Source organism: Sapajus apella, unplaced genomic scaffold (genome assembly GCF_009761245.1).
Source record: "Sapajus apella isolate SASKATOON/1434 unplaced genomic scaffold, GSC_monkey_1.0 scaffold25, whole genome shotgun sequence".
NCBI classification, from domain to species: domain Eukaryota; kingdom Metazoa; phylum Chordata; class Mammalia; order Primates; family Cebidae; genus Sapajus; species Sapajus apella.
In genome coordinates this window covers 8,714,902-8,736,850 of record NW_022436965.1, presented here as the reverse complement: position 1 = coordinate 8,736,850, position 21,949 = coordinate 8,714,902, and the positions used below count along the sequence as shown (strand labels likewise).

General features: G+C 41.0%; 1 long non-coding RNA gene across 1 annotated transcript; it reads right to left on the bottom strand.

Annotated features, from left to right (window-relative positions):
* Positions 1-1,326: 1,326 nt before the first annotated feature.
* LOC116560046 lies at positions 1,327-20,219 on the bottom strand. The gene is made up of 3 exons (XR_004272761.1): positions 20,054-20,219; positions 9,307-9,310; positions 1,327-1,337 (listed from the first exon to the last, which is right to left on the bottom strand). It is a non-coding gene; the product is annotated as an uncharacterized LOC116560046 (long non-coding RNA).
* Between the last annotated feature and the right edge of the window lie 1,730 nt (positions 20,220-21,949).

Here is a 21,949-nt window from a genome sequence, read left to right as displayed (position 1 = left end):
GCCCAGTGAAGACGGAAGCCCTTTATAAAACCATCAGATTTCATGATAACTCACTGTCACAAGAACAGGATGGTGGAAACCACCCCCATGAGTCAATTATTTTACCTGGTCCCTCCCATGACACATGGGTATTATGGGAACTATAATTCAAGATGATATTTGGCTGAGGACACAGCCAAACTATATCATTTTGCCCCTGGTCCTTCCAAAATCTCATGTCCTCACAATTTAAAACACAATCACGCTTTTCCAACAGTCCCCCAAAGTCTTAACTCATACTAGAATTAACTCAAAAGTCCACATCCAAAGTCTCATTTGAGACAAGACAAGTCCCTTCTGCTTATGAGCCAGTTAAATCAAAAGCAAATTAGTTATTTCCTAGATGCAATGGGGGTACAGACATTGGGTAAATATAGCCATCTCAAATGGGAGAAATTGACCAAAACAAAGGGGTTACAAGCTCCATGCCAGTCTGAAATCCAAAAGTGCAGTCATTAAACCTTAAAGGTTCAAAATGATTTTCTTTGACTTCATGTTTTACGTCCAGGTCATACTGATACAAGAGTTGGGCTCCCACAGTCTTGGGAAGCTCTGCCACTGTGGCTTTTGCAGGGTATAGGTCCCCTCCTGGCTGCTTTCATGGGCTGGCATTGAATGTCTGCAGCTTTTCTGGGCACATGGTGCAAGCAGTTAGTGAAGCTACCATTTTGGGGTCTGGAGGACAAAGTCCTCGTCTCACAGCTCTAGTAGGCAGTGCCTCAGTGGGGACTCTGTGTGGGAGCTCCAACACCACATTACCTTCTGCACTGCCCTAGCAGAGATTCTCCATGAGGACTCCACCCCTGCAGCACACCTCTGCCTGGACATTCAGGCATTTCCATACATCCTCTGAAGTTTAGGTGGAGGTTTCCAAACCTCAATTCTCATCTTCTATGCACCTGAAGTACCAACACCAGGTGAAAGCTGCCAAAGCTTGGGGCTTACATCCTCTGAAGCAATGACTCAAGCTGAACTTGGCTCCTTTTAGCCACAGCTGGAGCTGAAACAGCTGGGAGGCAGGGTTCCATGTCCCTAGGCTGCATTGAGCAGGGGTGGGAGTACCATTTGGCCCAGCCCAGGAAATCATTTTTCCCTCCAAGGCCACTAGGTTTATTGTGGGGGGGAGCTGCCATGAAGGTCTCAGATGTGCACTGGAGACATTTTCCCCACCATCTTGGTGATTAACATTCAGCTCCTTGTTACATATGCAAATTTTTGCAGCAGGCTTAAATTTCTCCCTAGAAAATAGGTTTTTCTTTTACTGCATCATCAGGCTGCAAAATTTCCAAAGATTTATGCTCTGCTTCCTCTTGAATGCTTTGCTACTTATAAATTTCTTCTGCCAGATAACCTAAAAATCATCTCTCAAATTCAAAATTCCACAGATTTCTAGGAAAGAGGCAAAATGCCACCACATCTGTTCGCTAAAGCATAACAAGAGTCACCTTTGCTCCAGTTTCCAACCAGTTCTTCATCTCCATCAGAAACCACCTCAGCCTGGACTTCATTGTCCATATCGCTATCAGCATTTTGGTCAAAGCCATTCGACAAGTCTCTAGAAGTTCCAAGTTTTCCCACATTTTCCTGTCTTCTTTTGAATCCTCCAAATTATTCCAACCTCTCCCTTTTACCCAGTTCCAAAGTTACTTCCACATTTTTGGGTATCTTTATAGCAGCATACTACTACCCAGTACCAATTTACTGTATTAGTCTATTCTCATGCTGCTAATAAAAACATAACCAAGACTTGGTAATTTATAAAGGAAAGAGGTTTAATTGACTAATAGTTCCACATGGCTGGGGAGGCCTTAGGAAACTTAAAATCATGGCAGAAGGCACCTCTTCACAGTGTGGCAGGAGAGAGAATGAGTGCCCAGCAAAAGAGGAAGCCCCTTATAAAACCATCAGATCTCATGAGAACAAACTCACTAACACAAGAACAGGACGGGGGAAACTGCCCCATGATTCAATTATCTCCACCCGGTCCCTCCCACAACACATGAGAATTACAAGAACAATTCAAGATGAGATTTGAGTGGGGATAAACCAAACCATATCACTAATCTACTGTGATAGAGGCCAAATATTAATTACCTTTGGAGATTTTGAATTGGGAGATGGCATGAAGGTCTCTTCTGGAGTGCTCATCATCTCCATTTTTATCTTGGTAGTGGTTTTACAAGTGTATAAATATATAAAAACTCACTGAGCTTTACCCTTAAGATTTGTTCACTTTATTGCAAATATATACACTATTCGTGTGTATATATATGTGTGTGTGTATATATATATATACACACATATATAAATTTATACATATATATTTATACATATATATATATATGTATAAATATATACACACACACACTTTTAACATTATCTGGTACATAGTGAGCACTCAATAGGTGTTATCTGTTTTCATTATTATTAAAATCCTACAGAGGAAATAGAAAGAGTAATGTTGTATTTTTTCACAGATGGAAATGAAGCTTGACTATATCCAAGTCCTCATCTAAGCTCATGGAACTGACAAGTAGAGAAGCTGGGGTTTGAGCCTTGACTCATGCTGGATCTAGGGCAGGCAGTGCTACCCATCATGTCTTAGTGTGCACTTGCAGGCATGTTCACCCTCTCTCTTTCACAATGTATACATTGTAGAATGATCAAATCTGACTAATTAGCGTATCCATCACATCAAATATTTATCATCTCTTTCTGATGAGATAATTGAAAATCCTATCATTCAACTATTTTGAAATATACATTAACTATGATCACTATGCTGTACAATGGAACACCTGAACTTATTACTCCTAACTGAAAATTTGTACCCTGACCAACATCCTGTTTCCACACCTAGTGCTTCCTCCAGCCTCTGGTAACCACCATTCTACTCTACTTCCATGAGCAAACTCTTTAAAACTCCACATAAAAGTGAGGTCATACAATATTTGTCTCTCTGTGCCTAGCCTATTTTACTTAAAATGCTGTCTCCTAAATTCATGAATTGTTGTTTTCTGTTTAAGACTGAACAATATTCCATTGTGCACATATGCCATATTTTGTTAATCAGTTTATCCATTAAGGGACGCTTAGGCTGATTCCGTATCTTGGTCATCGTGAATAATGCTGCAATGACATTGCAGTACAGAAATCTCTTTGACATACTGATTTAAATTCCTTTGCATATATATCCAGTAGGATTGCTCAATTATATGTTTATTATTCACATTTTGAAGAGCCACTATACTGTTTTCCAAAATAGCTGCACTAATTTACAATACCACCAACAATGGATATGGATTCTCTTTCTCCACATCCTCATCAACATTTATTTTTCATCTTTTTGGTAATAGCCAATCTAAATTGTGTGAGCTAATATCCCACTGTGATTTGAATTTGGATTTCTCTGATGATTAGAAATGTTGAACTTTTTGTTCTTATATCTCTTGGCCTTTTATGTATCTTCTTTTGAGAAATGTCTATTTGACATTTCTTTGCCCATTTTAATAGCTTTGTTTGTTTTGAGTAGCTTGAGGTCCTTGTATATTTTAGATATTAGCCCCCTGTCCCTGTTGGTTCTCTTTCAAGGATGACTTCAGTTTCCTCTGCCTGCTCCTTAGCTATTGGGGCATGCTTTCTATTTTCCCACATGGTGTTGGGAGGCTTCTCAGGTCTTTGGCTGATTAGAGAAAGCAGGCAGGCCATGAGAACATGCACAGGATGCCTTGCTAAAGATGTATGTACAGCTATGTACCAAATGCTTAGAGCCATGCATTACTCTAATTACTCACAGTTACTTAGTATATATGAAGACCAGAACACAGGGATTGAGAAATAATGGTTTTTTTCCCACAGTCAATGTAAAAGATGCCCCTACTTCCTGTGTTCTCAGCCCTGCATATAGCTCTGATCTGGGCAGAAGACAGCAAAAAATAAAGGGGAAAAATTTACTTCACACGAAGACCTCTTTGTGGTTCTTTTACTATGATTCCATTTCCCATTTCTGGAAGTACAAATGTGGCTGCTGTATTAGGTACAATTGGAGCAAAGCAAATCTTCCTAGTTAGCTCTCTGAGTAGTCATAGGTGCTATAGTTTTCCCAGTTAGCTCTCAGCAGTCATACCTGAGGCCACCCTGCTCTCTTCTCCTCCTCATAAGTAAGTCATGACCTCCTAGGTCATGGCTGGAAGGGAGAATCTGTCATTCATCAAATCTTTTTTGGGCAAAGTCTGTCCCATGCCACTATCAGATGTGATTGAAAATTTGGGCCAGGCAACTTCCACCAAGATGGCCGAATAGGAACAGCTCCTGAGTGCAGTTCCCAGTAAAATCAAAGCAGAAGGTGAGGGATCTCTGCATTTCCAATTGAGGTATGAGGCTTATCTCAATGGGACTTGTTGGACAGTGGGTGTATCCCAAGGAGGGCAAACCGAGGCAGGGTGGGACACTGCCTCACCCAGGAAGTGAAGGGGCTGGAGGACTGCCCCTCTTACCCAGTGCAAGCCATTGGGGACTTTTCCAGCCACTTCAGTACTCAGGCTCAGATACTGCACTTCTCCCACAGCCTTTACAGCCCACAGACCAGGAGATTCCTGCCAGGGCAATAAGCGCCACAGGTTTCCAGCACAAATCTGGGCAGCTGTTTTAGCTGGTGGCTGGAACACCTGTGAGACACAGCTCCCCTTTCCCCTGAATAAAAGGGGGCTGAAGGCAGGGAGCCAAGTGATCTGTCTTGGCAGGTCCCCCCCCACCCCTGCCAACAAAGACCAGAAAACTGAAATCCACTGGCTTGAGATTTTTGCAACCAGCACAGCAGTTTGAGCTCGACCTGGGACGGTCAAGCTTGGTGGGGGGGAGGGCATCAGCCTTTATCGAGGGAGTCTGCCATTACAGAGGCAGTTCTAACCTTACCTGTGTAAACAAAATTGCAAGGAAGTTTACACAGCAGCTGGGTGGAGCCTGCAGCAGCTCAGCAATGCCTCTGCAGGCAGACTGTGACTAGAATCCCTCCTTGCTGGGCAGGACATCTCTGAAAATAGGCAGTAGCCCTCAGGGACTTATAAATAAAGCTCCACCTTTCTGGGACAGAGTACCTGGGAAAAGGGGCAGTTGTGAGTTCCGCTGCAGCAGACTTAAACGTCCCTGTTGAGCAGATCTGAGTGGAGCAAAGAAGCTCCCAGCACAGCACTTGAGCTCTGATAAGGGCTAGATTGCCTCCTCAAGTGGCTCGCTGACCCCCATATTTTCAAAGAGACACCTCACAATGGAGAGCCCTGGCTGACATCTGGGATGAAGCTACCAGAGGAAGGAACAGGCAACAATCCTTGCTATTCTGCAGCCCCTATGGGTGATTCCCAGACAAGCAGGGTCTGGAGTAGACCTCCAGCAGTCCTGCAGCAGAGGGGCCTGACTGTTAGAAGGAAAACTAAAACACAGAAATAGCTTCAACAACAACAGAAAGGACAACCACTCAGAGACCCCATCTAAAAGTCACCAACTACAAAGACCACAGGTAGATAAATCCACAAAGATGGGAAGAAACCAGTGCAAAAGGATGAAATCACCAAAAACCAGAATGCCTCTCCTCCTCCAAGGGATCACAACTCTTCATGAGCAAGGGAAGAAAACTTGATGGAGAATGAGTTTGACAAATTGACAGAAGCAGGCTTCAGAAGGGGGGTAATAACAAATTTATCTGAGCTAAAGGAACATGTTCTAATCCAATACAAAGAAACTGAGAACCTTGAAAAAAGTTTAGGTGAAATGCTAACTAGAATAACCAGCTTAGAGAAGAACATAAATGACCTGATGGAGCTGAAAAACTCAGCACAAGAACTTCACAAAGCATACGCAAGTTTCAATAGCTGAATCGATCAAGCAGAAGAAAGGATATCACAGATTGAAGATCAACTCAATGAAACAAAACAAGAAGGCAAGATTAAAGAGTGAAAATAAATGAACAAAGCCTTCAAGAAATATGGGATTATGTGAAAAGACCTAATCTATGTTTGATCAGTGTACCTGGATGTGATGGGGAGAATGAATCCAACCTGGAAAACACTCTTCAGGATATTATCCAGGAAAACTTCCCCAACCTAGCAAGGCAGGCCAACATTCAAGTCCAGGAAATACAGAGCACACTACAAAGATATTCCTAAATAAGCGCAAACCCAAGGCACTTAATCGTCAGATTCACCAGGGTTGAAAAGAAGTAAAAAGTGCTAAGGACAGCCAGAGAGAAAGGTCGGGTTACCCACAAAGAGAAGTCCATCAGACTTACAGCAGATCTGTTGGAAGAAACCCCACAAGCCTGTAGAGACTGGGGGCAAATATTCAACATCCTTAAAGAAAAGAACTTGCAACCCAGAATTTCATATCCAGCCAAACTAAACTTCATAAGTGAAGGAGTAATAAAAACCTTTATGGACGAGCAACTGCTGAGAGATTTTGTCACCACCAGACCTGCCTTACAAGAGCTCCTGAAGGAAGCACTAAACATGGAAAGAAACAACCAGTATCAGCCACTGCAAAAATGTACCAAATGGTAAAGAGTATCAACACAATGAAGAAACTGCATCAACTAATGGGCAAAATAACCAGCTAGTTTCAGAATGACAGGATCGAATTGACACAAAAATATTAACCTTGAATGTAAATGGGCTAAATGCTCCAGTGAAAAGACACAGACTGGCAAATTGGATAAAAAGTCAAGACCCATCCATCAGTGTGCTGTATTCAGGAGACCCATCTCATGTGCAAAGGCACACATAGACTCAAAATAAAAGGATGGAAGAAGATTTACCAAGCAAATGGAGAGGAAAAAAAAAAATCAGGGGTTGCAATCCTTGTGTCTGATGAAATGGACTTTAAACCAACAAAGATCAAAAGAAACAAAAAAGGGCATTACATAATGGTAAAAGGATCAACACAATAAGAAGAGCTAACTATCCTAAATATATATGCACCCAATACAGGAGCACCCAGATACATAAAGCAAGTTCTTAACAACCTACAAAGAGACTTAGACTCCCGCACAATAACAGTGGGAGACTTTAATACTCTACTGTCAATATTAGACAGATCATCGAGACAGAAAATCAACAAGGATATCCAGGACTTGAACTCAGATCTGGACCAAGCTGACCTAATAGACATCTACAGAACTCGCTATCCGAAATCCACAGAGTACATATTCTTCTCAGTACCACATCTCACTTACTCTAAAATTGACCGCATAATCGGAAGTAAATCACTCCTCAGCAAATGCAAAAGAACTGTTATGGAAATCATAACAAACAGTCTCTCAGACCACAGTGCAATCAAATTAGGATTAAGAAACTCACTCAAAACCACATAACTACATGGAAACTGAATAACCTGCTCCTGAATGACTACTGGAAAAATATTAAAATGAAGGTAGAATTAAAGATGTTCTTTGAATCCAATGAGAATGAAGATACAACATACCAGAATCTCTGGGACACATTTAAAGCAGTATCTAGAGGGAAATTTAAAACACTGAATGCCCACATGAGAAGCAAAAGACCTAGAACTGACACCCTATCATCACAATTAAAAGAACCAGAAGAGCAAGATCAAGCAAATTCAAAAGCTAGCAGAAATCAAGAAATAACTATGACCAGAGCAAAACTGAAGGAGATGGAGACACAAAAAACCCTTCAAAAAAAAAAAATCAATAAATCCAGGAGCTGGTTTTTTGAAAAGACCAACAAAGATAGACCGATAGCCAGACTAATAAAAAAGGAAAGAGAGAAGAATGAAATAGATGCAATAAAAAAATGATAAAGGGGATATCACCACTGATTCAACAGAAATACAAACTACCATCAGAGATTACTACAACAATTCTATGCACATTAACCAGTAAGTCTAGAAGAAATGGATAAATTCCTGGACATTTACACTATCCCAAGATTAAACTAGGAAGAAGTTGAATCCCTGAATAGACAAATAACAAGGTCTGAAGTTGAGGCAGCAATTAATAGCCTACCAAGCAAAAAAAAGTCCAGGTCCAGATACTCAGGTCCAGGGTTTTTTTTTGAAGGTTCACAGCTGAATTCTACCAGACATACAAAGAGGAGCTGGTACCATTCCTTCTGAAACTATTCCGAACAATCCAAAAAGAGGAAATCCTCCCTAACTCATTTTATGAGACCAACATCATCCTGATACCAAAACCTGGCAGAGACTCAACTAAAAAAGAAAACTTCAGGCCAATATCCATGATGAACATCAATGCAAAAATCTTCAATAAAATACTGGCAAACCGAATGCAACAGCACATCAAAAAGCTTATCCATCACCACCAAGTAGGCTTCATCCTGGGGATGCAAGGCTGGTTCAACATATGCAAATCTATAAACGTAATTCATCACATAAACAGAACCAAAGACAAAAACCACATTATCTCAATAGATGTAGAGAAGACCTTTGACAAAATTCAACAGCCCTTCATGGTAAAAACTCTTAGTAAACTAGGTATCGATGGAATGTATCTAAAATAATAAAAGCTATTTACAACAAACCCACAGCCAGTATCATACTGAATGGGTTAAAACTGGAAGCATTCCCTTTGAAAACTGGCACTAGACAAGGGTGCCCTCTCTCAACATTCCTATTCAATACAGTATTGGAAGTTCTAGCCAGAGCAATCAAGCAAGTAAAATAAATAAAGCGTATTCAATTAGGAAGAGAGGAAGTCAAATTGTCTCTATTTGCAGATGACATGATCGTACATTTAGAAGACCCAATTGTCTCAGCCTAAAATCCCTTAAGATGATAAGCAACTTCAACAAAGTCTCAGGATACAAAATCAATGTGCAAAAATCACAAGCATTCCTATATACCAATAACTGAGAGCCAAATCATGAGCAAACTCCCATTCACAATTGCTACAAAGAGAAAAAAATACCTAGGAATACAACTCACAAAGAATGTAAAGGACCTCTTTAAGTAAAACTACAAACCACTGCTCAAGGAAATAAGAGTGGACACAACCAAATGGAAAAACATTCCATGCTCATGGTTAGGAAGAATCAGGATCATGAAAATGGCCCTAATGCCCACAGTAATTTATAGATTCAATGTTATCCCCATCAAGCTACAAATGACCTTCTTCACAAAACTGGAAAAACCACCTTAAACTTCATATGGAACCAAAAGAGAGCCCACATAGCTGAGACAATCCTAAGCAAAAAGAACAAACGTGGAGATATCACGCTACCTGACTTCAAATTATACTACAAGTCTACAGTAATCAAAACAGCATGGTACTAGTACCAAACCAGAGATATAGACCAATGGAACAGAAAAGAGGCCTCAGAAGAAACACCACACATCTACAACCATCTGATCTTCAATAACCTGACAAAAGCAAGCAATGGGGAAAGGATTCCCTGTTTAATAAATGGTATTGGGAAAACTGGCTAGCCATGTGCAGAAAGCTGAAACTGGATCCCTTCCTTTGGTATGCCTTATACAAAATTAACTCCAGATGGATTAAAGATTTAAACATAAGACCTAACACCATAAAAACCCTAGAAGAAAACCTAGGCAATACCATTCAGGACATAGGCATAGGCAAAGACTTCATGACTAAAACACCAAAAGCATTGGCAACAAAAGCCAAAATAAACAAATGGGATCTAATTAAACTAAAGAGCTTCTGCATAGCAGAAGAAACTATCATTAGGGTAAACTGACAACCAACAGAATGGGAAAAAAATTTTGCAAACTACCCATCTGACAAAGGGCTAATACCCAGATTCTACAAAGAACTAAAACAGATTAACAAGAAAAAAACAAACAAAAAGTGGGCGAAGGATATGAACAGACACTTTTCAAAAGAAGACATTTATGTGGCTAACACACATGAGAAAATGCTCATCACTGGTCATTAGAGAAATGCAAATCAAAACCACATTGAGATACCATCACGCACCACTTAGAATGGAGATCATTAAAAAATGTGGAGACAACAGATGCTGGAGAGGGTGTGGAGAAATAGGAACACTCTTACACTGTTGGTGGGCGTGTACATTAGTTCAACCATTGTGGAAGATAGTGTGGCGATTCCTCAAGGATCTAGAAATAGAAATACCATTTGACCCAGCAATCCCATTACTGGGTATATACCCAAAGGATTAGAAATCATTCTGTTATAAAGTCACATGCACACATATGTTCATTGGGGTACTGTTTACAATAGCAAAGTCTTGGAACCAACCTAAATGCCCATCACGGATAGACTGGATAAAGAAAATGTGGCACATATACACCATAGAATACTATGCAACCATAAAAAAGGATGAGTTAATATCCTTTGCAGGGACATGGATGAAGCTGGAAACCATCTTTCTCAGTAGACTGACACAAGAACAGAAAATCAAACACCTCCTGTTCTCACTCATAAGTGGGTGTTGAGCAATGAGAACACATGGACACAGGGAGAGGAACATCACACACTGGGGTCTGTTGTGGGGTGGGGGGCTAGGGGAGGAATAGCAGGGGGTGGGGAGATTGGGGAGGGATAACATTAGGAGAAATACCTAATGTAGGTGATGGGGGGTGGGGGGGATGGAGGCAGCAAACCACATGGTATGTGTATACCTGTGTAACAATCCTGCAAGATCTGCACATGTACCCCAGAACATAAAGTATGATTTTTTAAAAAAAACATTAAAAATATTTAAAAAAGAGAATTTAGGCCAGTCATAGTGGCTCAAACCTGTAATCCAAGCACTTCAGAAGGCCGAGGCAGATGAATCACTAGAGGTTGGCATTAGAGATTAGCCTGGCCAACAGGATGAAACTTCATCTCTACTAAAAATACAAAAATTACCTGGGCATGGTGGTACATGCCTGTAATCCCAGCTACTCAGGACGTTGAAGCAGAATTGCTTGAACTTGGAAGTCGGAGGTTGCAATGAGTGAAGATCATGCCAATGCTCTCCAGCCTGGGCGGCAAAGTGAGAGTCTGTCTCGAAAGAGAGAAAGAAAGAAGGAAAGGAGGAGAGAGAGAGAAAGAAGAATGAGAAGCAAGCAAGCAAGAAAGAGAAAAAGAAAGAAGGAAATTTGATCATGTGTTTGTTCAGACCATGTGATGGATACTGTTCTGGGAACGGGGGACGTATCCATAAACAAAAGAGATGAAAATTCTGGCCCTCATTGGAGAAGATGAAGTATAAAAGAAATAACTGATATGGTAGGCTTAACGGTGGCATTTGTCACAGGAGAAGTAGAACAAAGCAAGGAGGATGGGACGTGCTGGCTGGGGAAGAGGCATTGGTGAATGAGCCCTCTGAGAGAGTGATGTTTTGGCAGGGGCTTGAAGGAAGTGAGGGAATGAGCTTTTCTCAGGGAAGAGGCTCCTGGAGGAAACAAAGAACAGCCAGTGCAAAGGTCCTGAAGCAGGAATATGGCTGCTTTTCTTAAGAAGCACCAAGGCTGGGACAGGTGAGTGAAAAGGAGCTCACTAGAAGCTGAGGTCATGTGAGAGTATTTTTAAAATGCTGAAGGAAGGGGCCTTTCTGAGACCTATTTTCTGCTCTCAGAGCCCTGTGATTAAAAGGTGTTTGGGAGGAAAAAGAACTAGGGCAGGTGGCTGGATGGATTTTGCAACCCTGAGGTGTGTCATTTATCTAGGAACAAAGCACCCCATGCTGGGAATGACTGGAGCTCAGGACTATGGAATTATATATGTATTTTTAAAGAATCCAATTCTCCTCCACCGTCCTAAGATCCCTGCATCTCGGGGTACCACTGCAAGTTGGTCAAGTTTCTATTCTTACTTAGCTTCAGCCAGAATACATTCTGACTCTCACCCTCCCTTCCTTCCCTCCCGGAATCAGACAGAGAAGGTACAGAGTTTATTTTTGTACTTTTGTGGCAAGGCAGAGTTATTTTTATCTTTATAAATTATTTCCCATTTAAAAAATATCTCATTTAATGAGCTGTATTTCTAAGTGACTAGGGTTATACATATTTCAAAAGACACCCTCAGGGGCCATCTGAGAGTCTCGCCTGGCAGGAATGTTTCCAAGTCTTCCTTGTTCCCTTTCTGGGTACAGCCTCAGGTGGTCACTGGGCCCAGGGGACTATGAGGATGGAGGATGTAAACATAAGGAGGTGGGGGAAAACAGACTCTGCCCTCCCAGCCCACCTCCAAGGTTGTCTTTGTTAACCAATAACTTTGTTATAGTTGGGGTCAAATTTCCATGGAGACTGACACCAAACAGGGCAGTAAAATGCCTCTCTATTCAGTCTTTAGTAATTTTTACTGGTAACTGCTGTGTGTAATCTTCACTAGAAATTGAAAGGAAGTTCCAGGTCCCCCAGCCAGAGTAAACATCATGGTACCTACATTATCATAGATGCTTCCTTTTTTTATTTTTGGAGACAGGGTCTCACTCTGTTGCCCAAACTGGAGTGCAGTGGCATGATCTCGGTTCACTGCAACCTCTGCCTCCCGGGTTCAAGCATTCTCCTGCTTCATCCTCCTGTGTAGCAGGGATTACAGACACACACTACCACGCCCAGCTACTTTTTGTGTTTTTGTAGAGACAGGGTTTCTGCTTGATGGCCAGGCTGGTCTTGAACTCCTGACCTCAAGTGATCCACCCACCTCGGCCTCCCAAAGTGCTAGGATTACAGACGTGAGCCACCATGCCCGGCCAGATACTTCCAATTATGGGTTGGAAACATTTTGACACATGAGCAAACCTCTGGACTTATATAGGGGACAGTACTAAATTAATGGAAAATCTAGAAATGGCTTTCTGACATAGGAAAAAAAGAAAGGAAACAGAAGAGGACCTATTAATAAACAAAAACGGTAACACTGGCAGCAATGGCTAAATATAATAGCTAGCAATTATAACACTTTATTATGTGCTGGATACTGAGCTATAGGCCCTATCTTTATTACTCATTTAACGTTGAAAAACCTCTATGAAGCTATTATCCCCATTTTTCAGAAAAAAACAGACAAACAAACAAAAACAGAATTTTAGAGAGGTAACAAGTCCAATTCCAAACAGCTCAGTTGTGTCGGAAAAGCTCTGTCTGCTCCAAGTCTTTGAAGAAAAGAAAAACAGAGGGTAAAGAAATGGCAACAACATTGGGAAAAGCAGAGAGAAACTTACAGGTAAGAATACAAGAAGTAAGTTCTGTTTGGATAGTAAAAGTTAAAAATATCTGGGCTTATAAAATAAATGTCATGTCAAGAACTTCCATAAAGTTATGTTTTTAGATAGAAAAAAACTAGTTTTTCTTAACTAGTTGACAGGTGTTATATTTGTACATAGTCTTTTGGAGCATTAGAAAGATTAATTATAAGATAATAAAAGGTAAACAAATTATCCTGGGGTGTCAGCTACTGATCTGGTAGTGGAGATTAATCACTCTGAAAGCTAGATGCTAGTTGTTAGCACACTTTCAGAACAGAGAGAGGTTCTGGTGGCCTGACAGCTCATGAGAGCTTATTTGGCCCACTCAACCCCAGGAGTGGTGACTCTAAATGGCTGCTAAGGTTCCCTCATGACCCTAAGGTGTTACAATTTCTTCACTTTGCTCAGGTCACACTATCTCACCTATCTACCTATTCTATCATTTATCTTCATCTCTGTAAATGGCTCCCAAACCAAATTACAACTCAGAATTGCACATTTGTAAAGCTTTGAAAACTAAAATCAGGTAAAAAACAAACAAACAAACAAACAACAACAACAACAAAAAACCTAGAATATATAATACTCTAATATTCAATGTATATAATGCTAATACAGTATAATAAGACTAATTCCCAAACAGGTGGGGTTTCTTTGTGTTTTTTGTTTGTTTGTTTGTTTTGACATAGCATTTTACTCTGTCACCCAGGCTGGAGTCCAGTGGTGCAATTTTGGCTCACTGCAACCTCCACCTCCTGAGGATAAGTGATTCTCATGTCTTGGCCTCCTGAGAAACTGGGATTACAAGCTTGTGCCATTATGCCTGACTAATTTTTGTATCTTTAGTAGAGATGGGGTTTCGCCACATTGGCCAGGTTGGTCTCAAACTCCTGACCTCAAGTGATCCACCCATCTTGGCCTCTCAAAGTACTAGGATTACAGGCGTGAGCCACCACACCCAGCCAACAAGTTTTTAACTCTTATTAGTTTGCCCCATTCCAAGTTTGTAAGAAGTCCAGGCAGGAAGCAAAAATGGTAGCTTCAGGGGCTACTTTGTCAGAGTTAGTCATAGGTTGGCAACTCTTTTCCAAAGGAGGGCACTGTAGCCCTTGAGGCACAAGAACATGCAACTGATCTTTGTAACCAACAAGGCACCTGGTTCTGTGCCTCTCACATGGAGGTGCTCTGCATTGGCTTGTAGGATAGATGGATGCACTGAGATGAGACAAACAAGAAGAGAGGCTGAGTATCTCCCAGTGCTGCCACCTAGTAGCTATGTAAGTTAGGTAATTTACTTAGATTCGTTAAGCCATAATTCCTTATCTTCCAAATGCAGAACTCATACCCATCTCATATTTTTTGATAATAGAAGCCAATAAAATCATCTTCATAAAGCACACAGTACAATGCCTGGTGTTTTTAACGTGCTTAATAACTGTGACCTAGTTAAAGGAGGATAGGGATAAATGTTTAAGATGGAGAGAATGGAAATTCAGGGGCTCCTGGTAGATGACAATGTAGGAAACAAGGTCTTTTATTCAAGTTGAGCTTAGAAAGTCTGTCAGAATTCTATAGGAGAGTCAGTAAGAATACAACAGATGGCACCTAGTTGGGAAACTAGGATCTGATTCTAGGTCAGAAGTTTTAGGAAAACACTTAATTCTTTCAAAAAGTACATAAACAAGTAAAGCCACAACCTCAGCTCAAGACCAAGGAGTAAAGTTCCTTTTCTCACATGACAGCTGAAAATAAGCGCTATATCTTTAGAGAAATTGCCCCTACATTAGTGTGCCCTTCTTTTTAGACTTTGACATAGCAAACATTTACTGAATATTTGCTAACCTCTAGGCATTATGTCATCACAAAGGTCTTGAATATGACTAAGAAGCCCACAGTTGCCAGTTTGATGTGCAAGGAGCTTGGAAATTGTAACTCCTGTCCTCACAACAAAGAAACTGAAAACCAATAATTATTTTTAGATCCATCAGAGAATTAAGGTCACAAAGCCAACTATTAAATAGATCCCCAAAAATGAAGTGGCCGATGAATATAGAGAACTGCAGCTTACCTGGAGCAGAAGCTGCTGCTAGAGACAGGTAGGAATATTAAGTACCTAAGGGTAATTATTAATTGCTGGAGATATAATGTAAACTAGCTTGAGATAAAACTTTGGGAGCCTCACTTTAGGGTGGCTCTCCACACTTTTATGAATTTAACCTTCAGGAATTTCACCAGATTCTTGAGGTGAAGATTGAGGAAATCCTGCCCCAACCTGAAACAAGAAAAAAAAATCCCCCAACATAAAAGAAAACAAAGCACAGACTCTTTTGGAGAAGGCTGAGACCAGTTAAGTAGGGCCCAGTGTTAACCAGAGGTGGCCATAGGGTTGATTCTTTCACAATCAACTCACAGTTGTTTGGGTTATCTGACTGTGGTAACACTGGAGATTTTAGGGGGCAATTATGGTTAAGAACTGGTAAAGTACGTCAAGGTCACAAGAAATTATGATGAATACATCATAGAGCATGAGAAGGGAAATAAGTGAGGTTGGGAGTGGGGGGATGGGATGATGGAATTAGGGAGGTCAAATAATTGAGTTTGCAAGATGGCTGACTAGAAGCAGCAGCAGCAGCAGCAATCGGAGGCTCCCAATGAAAAGAACAATTGGGCTGGGTGTGGTGGCTCACACCTGTAATCCCAGCACTTTAGGAAGCTGAGGCAGGTGGATCACCTGAGGTCAGGAGTTTGAGACCAGCCTGGCCAACATGGTGAAACCCCATCTCTACTAAAAATACAAAAATCAGCTGGGTGTGGTGGCAGTTGCATGTAATCCCAGCTATTCGCGAGGCTGAGGCAGGAGAATTCCTTGAACCTGGGAGTCGGAGGTTGCAGTGAGCTGAGATCACACCATTATATTCCAGCCTGGGTGACAAGAGTGAAAATCCATCTCAAAAAAAGGAAGAGAGGAGAAGGGAAAGGGGAGGGCAAACCATTACACCATGTGACTCCTGCACTGGCAACCAAGGTATCTGGGTTCTTTCATCAGATCTGACTAGATGGGTGGCATAATACACAGAGAGGAAGAGCAGTGTGGCATGGGGGCCCACCTGAGAGCCACATGAGGCAGGGGAGTCTGCATCTCCCAGCTAAGGGAGGCAGTGAGTGAACGTACTACCCAGCTAGGGAAATCACACTTTTTCCATGGAACTGTGCAACCCATGGATAAGAAGATCCCACTTGCAAACCCACCCCACCAGGGACTAGGGTCCCAATCCTGGAGCCGCACAGATTCTCAACAGCCTATCAGCTAGAATCTGCTTACGCCGGCCCAGTTCCTGGGGGAAGGGGCAACCAGCACCACAGCTGCAGCTGCCTAAGCCCTTGGGCTCCTTGAGCAGCCAGCACCAGGACTTATAACTGCCAAATATGCTAAGCTTGCTCCATCTCTGTAGCTCCAGGCAATGCTTTTCCACTGCTGGAGCCAGGGAGGCTGGACAGCATGGTCCCAAAAGATGTTCTCCACAGCCCAACACACCAGATAGGGCAGACTGCAACCAGAGTATCTCTTCAGGCCTGACCCTGACCCATCCTTCCTCACTGGGTAGGGTCTTCCTGCAGGAACTCCAACAACTCCAGTCAGAGGCTCAAGGACAGAACCCTGATCTCCCTGGGCCTGAGCCCCTAGGGGGAGGGGTGGCTCCAGTCTCTACTGACTAGCAGACTTAGCCTTTCCTTCTGGTATTTCTGAGGAATGCAGGCAGCCCAGACAAGTGAGTTCTCCCACCCCCCAGCAAAGTACACCACCTTCATCAAGGGACAGTCAAATTGCTTTGTTAAATGGGTCCTGTTTCCCATGCCACCCAACTGAATGAGACCCTCCAACAGGGGTTATCAAACACCCTACACAGGAGCATCCTACTGGCACCAGCTTGGTGCCTCTTGAGGTCAGAGATCCCAGAAGAAGGAACAAGCACTCAGTTTTGCTATTCTCCAGCCTCCTTGAGTGACATCTCAGGTGCAGGGGTGGGGAGGTGAACCAGATGAATAGGGCCTGAAGTGAACCCCCAGCAAATTGCAGCAGCCCTACAGAAGAGGGACCTGATCACTGAAAGAAAAACAGAAGCCAATGACAACAGCATCAACAACAAAGTCCCACAAAAACCCCATTCAAGGGTCAGCAGCCTCAAATATGGAAACTAGACAAACTCACAAATGTAAGAATCAATGAAAAAATGCTGCAAACCCAAAAGGCCAGAGTGCCTCTTCTCCAAATGATCACAAGAGCTCTCCAGCAAGGGCACAGAACTGAATGGAGGACGAGATGGATGAATTGACAGATGTAGGCTTCAGAAGATAGGTAATAAAAAACTACACTGAGCTAAAGGAATATGTTCTAACCCAATGAAAGAAGCTACAAAATCTTGATAAAAGGTTACAGGAATTGCTAACTAAAATAACCAGTTTAGATAGGAACATAAATGACCTAATGAAGCTGAAAAACACAGCACAAAAATTTCGTGAAGCATACACAAGTATCAGTAGCTGAATTGACTGAGTGGAAGAAAGGATATCAGAGTTTGAAGACCACCTTGCTGAAATAAGGCATGCGGTCAAGAATAGAAATAAAAGAATGAAAAGGAATGAACAAAGCTCCCAAGAAATATGGGATCACATAAAAAGACCAAACCTATGATTGATTGGAGTACCTGAAGGAAAGAGGGAGAATAAAAACAAGCTGGAAAACAAACTTCAGGTTATTATCCAAGAGAACTTCCCCAACCTAGCAAGACAGGCCAACATGCAAATTTGGGAAATACCAGGACCACCACCAAGATATTTCATGAGAAGATCAACCCCGTGACACATAATCCTCATATTCTCCAAGGTCAAAATGAAGGAAAAAATATTAAGGGCAGCCAGAGAGAAAGGGCAGGTCACTCACAAAGGAAGCCCATCAGACTAACAGTGGACCTCTCAGCAGAAATCCTACAAGCCACAAGAGACTGGAGGCCAGTATTTATTGTTCTTAAAGAATTTTCCTATCCAGCAAAACTAAACTTCATAAACAAAGGAGAAATAGAATCCTTTCCAGACAAATGCTGAGGGATTTAATCACCACCAGGCTTGCCTCACAAAAGATCCTGAAGGAAGCATTAAATATGGAAAAGAAAAATCAGTACCAGCCCCTGCAAAAAGACACCACAATATAAAGACCAATGATACGATGAAGAAACTGTATAAACTAGTTAAGTAGTGTTAAAATTACCAGATAGCATCATGATGACAGGATCAAATTCACACATAACAATACTAACCTTAAATGTAAACTGGCTAAATGTCCCAATTGAAAGACATAGACTGGCAAATTGGATAAAGAGTCAAGACCCATCAGTGTGCTGTATTCAGGAGACTGATCTCACATGCAATGATACACATAGGCTCAAAATAAAGGGATGGAGGAAAATGTACCTAGCAAATGGAAAGCAAAGAAAAAAAAAAACAAAAACAGAAAAGTAGAGATTGCCATGCTAGTCTCTGATAAAACTGACTTTATACCAACAGATATCAAAAAACACAAAGAAGGTCATTGTAAAGGGATCTTTTCAATGGTAAAGATACCATAATGGTAAAGGTATCAATTCAACAAAAAGGGCTAATTATCCTAAATATGTACGCACCCAGTACAGGAGCACACAGATTCATAAAATAAGTTCTTAGAGATCTACAAAGAAACTTACATTCCCACACAATAATAGTGGTAGAGTTTAACACCCCACTGTCAATATTAGACAGATCAACAAGACAGAAAATTAACAAGGATAGTCAGGACTTGAACTCAGTTCTGAATCAAGTGGACCTAAAAGAACTCTCCACTCCAAATCAACAGAATATACATTCTTCTCAGTGCCACATTCCACTTGTTCTAAAATTGACCACATAATTGTAAGTAAAACACTTCTCAGCAAACACAAAAGAACTAACATCATAACAGTCTCTCAGACCACAGTGCAATCAAATTAGAGCTCAGGATTAAGAAATTCACTCAAAACCACATAACTACATGGAAATTGAACAACCTGCTCCTGAATAACTCCTGGATAAATAATGAAATTAAGGTAGAAATCAAGTTCTTTCAAACCAATGAGAACAAAGAGGCAATGTACCAGAGTATCTGGGACACAGCTAAAGCAGTGTTAAGGGGAGAGTTTATAGCACTAAATGCCCACATCAGAAAGCTAGAAGATCTCATACTGACATCCTAACATCACAATTTAAAAAGCTATAAGAAAATGAGTTCATGTCCTTTGCAGGGGCATGGATGGAGCTGAAAGTCATCATTATTAGCAAACTAACACAGGAACAGAAAACCAAACATTGCATATTCTCACTAATAAGTGGGAGTTGAACAATGAGAACACATGGACACAGGAAGGGGAACATCACACATTTAGGCCTGTTGGGGGATGGAGGGTAAGGGGAGGGAAAGCATTAGGACAAATACCTAATGCATACAGGGCTTAAAACCTAGAGACAGGTTGATAGTTGCAGCAAACCATCATGGTACATGTATGCTTATGTAACAAACCGGCACATTCTGTACATGGATCCCAGAACTAAAATTAAAAAAAAAAACAAAAAACAAAAAACTTAAAAGAGTAGGGAAGCAAGAGCAAACAAATGCAAAAGCTAGTGGAAGACAAGAAATAGCTAAGATCAGAGCAGAATTGAAGGCAATAGACACACACACACACACACACACACACACACTCCCCAAAAATTCACCCTTCAATGAATCCAGCAGCTGGTTTTTCAAAACAATTAACAAAATAGACCACTAGCCAGACTAATAAAGATGAAAAGAGAGGAGAATCCAGTAGACACAGTAAAAAATGACATAGGGTATATCCCCACTGACCCCATAGAAATTAAAAATCCCATCAGAGAACACTATAAACACCTTTATGCAGATGAACTAGAAAATCTAGGAGAAATGGACAAATTCCTGGACACACACACCCTCCTAAGACTAAACCAGGAAAAGTCAAATCCCTGAATAGATCAATAACAAGCTCTGAAATTGAGGTCGTAATTAATAGTCTACCAACGGGGGAAAAAAAAAAAAAAAAGCCCAGGACCAGACAGATCCAGAGTCGAATTCTACCAGAGACATAAAGAGGAGCTGGTACCATTCCTTCTGAAACTATTTCAAACAATTGAAGAGGAGGAACACCTCTCTAACTCATTTTATGAAGTCAGCATCATCCTGATACCAAAACCTGGCACTGGGAGAGACAAAATGAAAAAAGGAAACTTCAGGCCAATATCCCTGTGAACATCGATGTGAAAAGCCTCAATAAAATACTGACAAACTGAATCCAGCAGCACATCAAAAAGCTCATTTACCGTGATCAAGTCAGCTTCATCCCTGGGATGCAAGGCTGATTCAACATACACAAATCAATAAACATAATCTATCAAATAAACAGAACTAAAGACAAAAACCACATGATTATCTCAATAGATGCAGAAAAGGCCTTTCATAAAATTCAGTACTCCTTCATGCTAAAAACTCTCTATAAACTAGGTATTGCTGGAATGTATCTCAAAATAAGAGCTATTTATGACAAACTCACAACCAATATCATATTGAATGGGCAAAAGCAGAAGCATTCCCTTTGAAAACCAGCACAAGACAAAGAAGCCCCCTCTCACCACTCCTATTTGACATAGTATTGGAAGTTCTGGCCAGGGCAATCAGGCAAGAGAAAGAAATAAAGCCTATTTGAACAGGAAGAGAGGAAGTCAAATTGTCTGTTTGCAGATGACATGATTCTATATTTAGAAAATATCATCATCTCAGCCTCAAAACTCCTTAGGCTGATAAGAAACTTCAGCAAAGTCTAAGGATACAAAAATCAATGTGCAAAATTCACAAGCATTCCTTTACACCAACAACAGACAAGCAGAGAGCCAAATCATGAATGAACTCCCATTCACAATTGCTACAAAAATAATAAAATACCTAGGAATACAGCTAACAAGGGATGTGAAGGACATCTTCTAAAAGAACGACAAACCACTGCTCAAGGAAATGATACGGCACAAACAAATGCAAAAACATTTCATCATCATGGATAGGAAGAATCAATATTGTGAAAATGGCCATACTCTCCAAACTAATTTATAGATTCAATATTATTCCCAAACTACCACTGACATTCTCCACAGAATTAGAAAAAACTATTTTACATTTCATATGGAATCAAAAAAGACCCAGTATAGCCAAGACAATCCTAAGCAAAAGGACCAAAACTAGAGGCATCATGCAACTTGACTTTATACTACAAGGCTACAGTAACCAAAACAGCATGGTACTGGTACCAAAACAGACATATAGACCAATGGAACAGAGCACAGACCTCAGAAATAACTCCACACAACTAAAACTGTCTGATTGTCAACAAACCTGACAAAAACAAGGAATGGGGAAAAGACCTCTTATTCAATAAGTGGTGCTGGGAAAACTGACTATCCATTTGCGGAAAACTGAAACTGGACCCCTCCCTTACACCTTATACAAAAATTAACTCAGGATGGATTAAAGGTTTAAATGTAAAACCAAAACCATAAAAACCCTAGAAGAAAACCTAGGAAATACCATTCAGGACATAGGCATGGGCAAGCAGTTTATGATTAAAACACCAAAAGCAATTGCAACA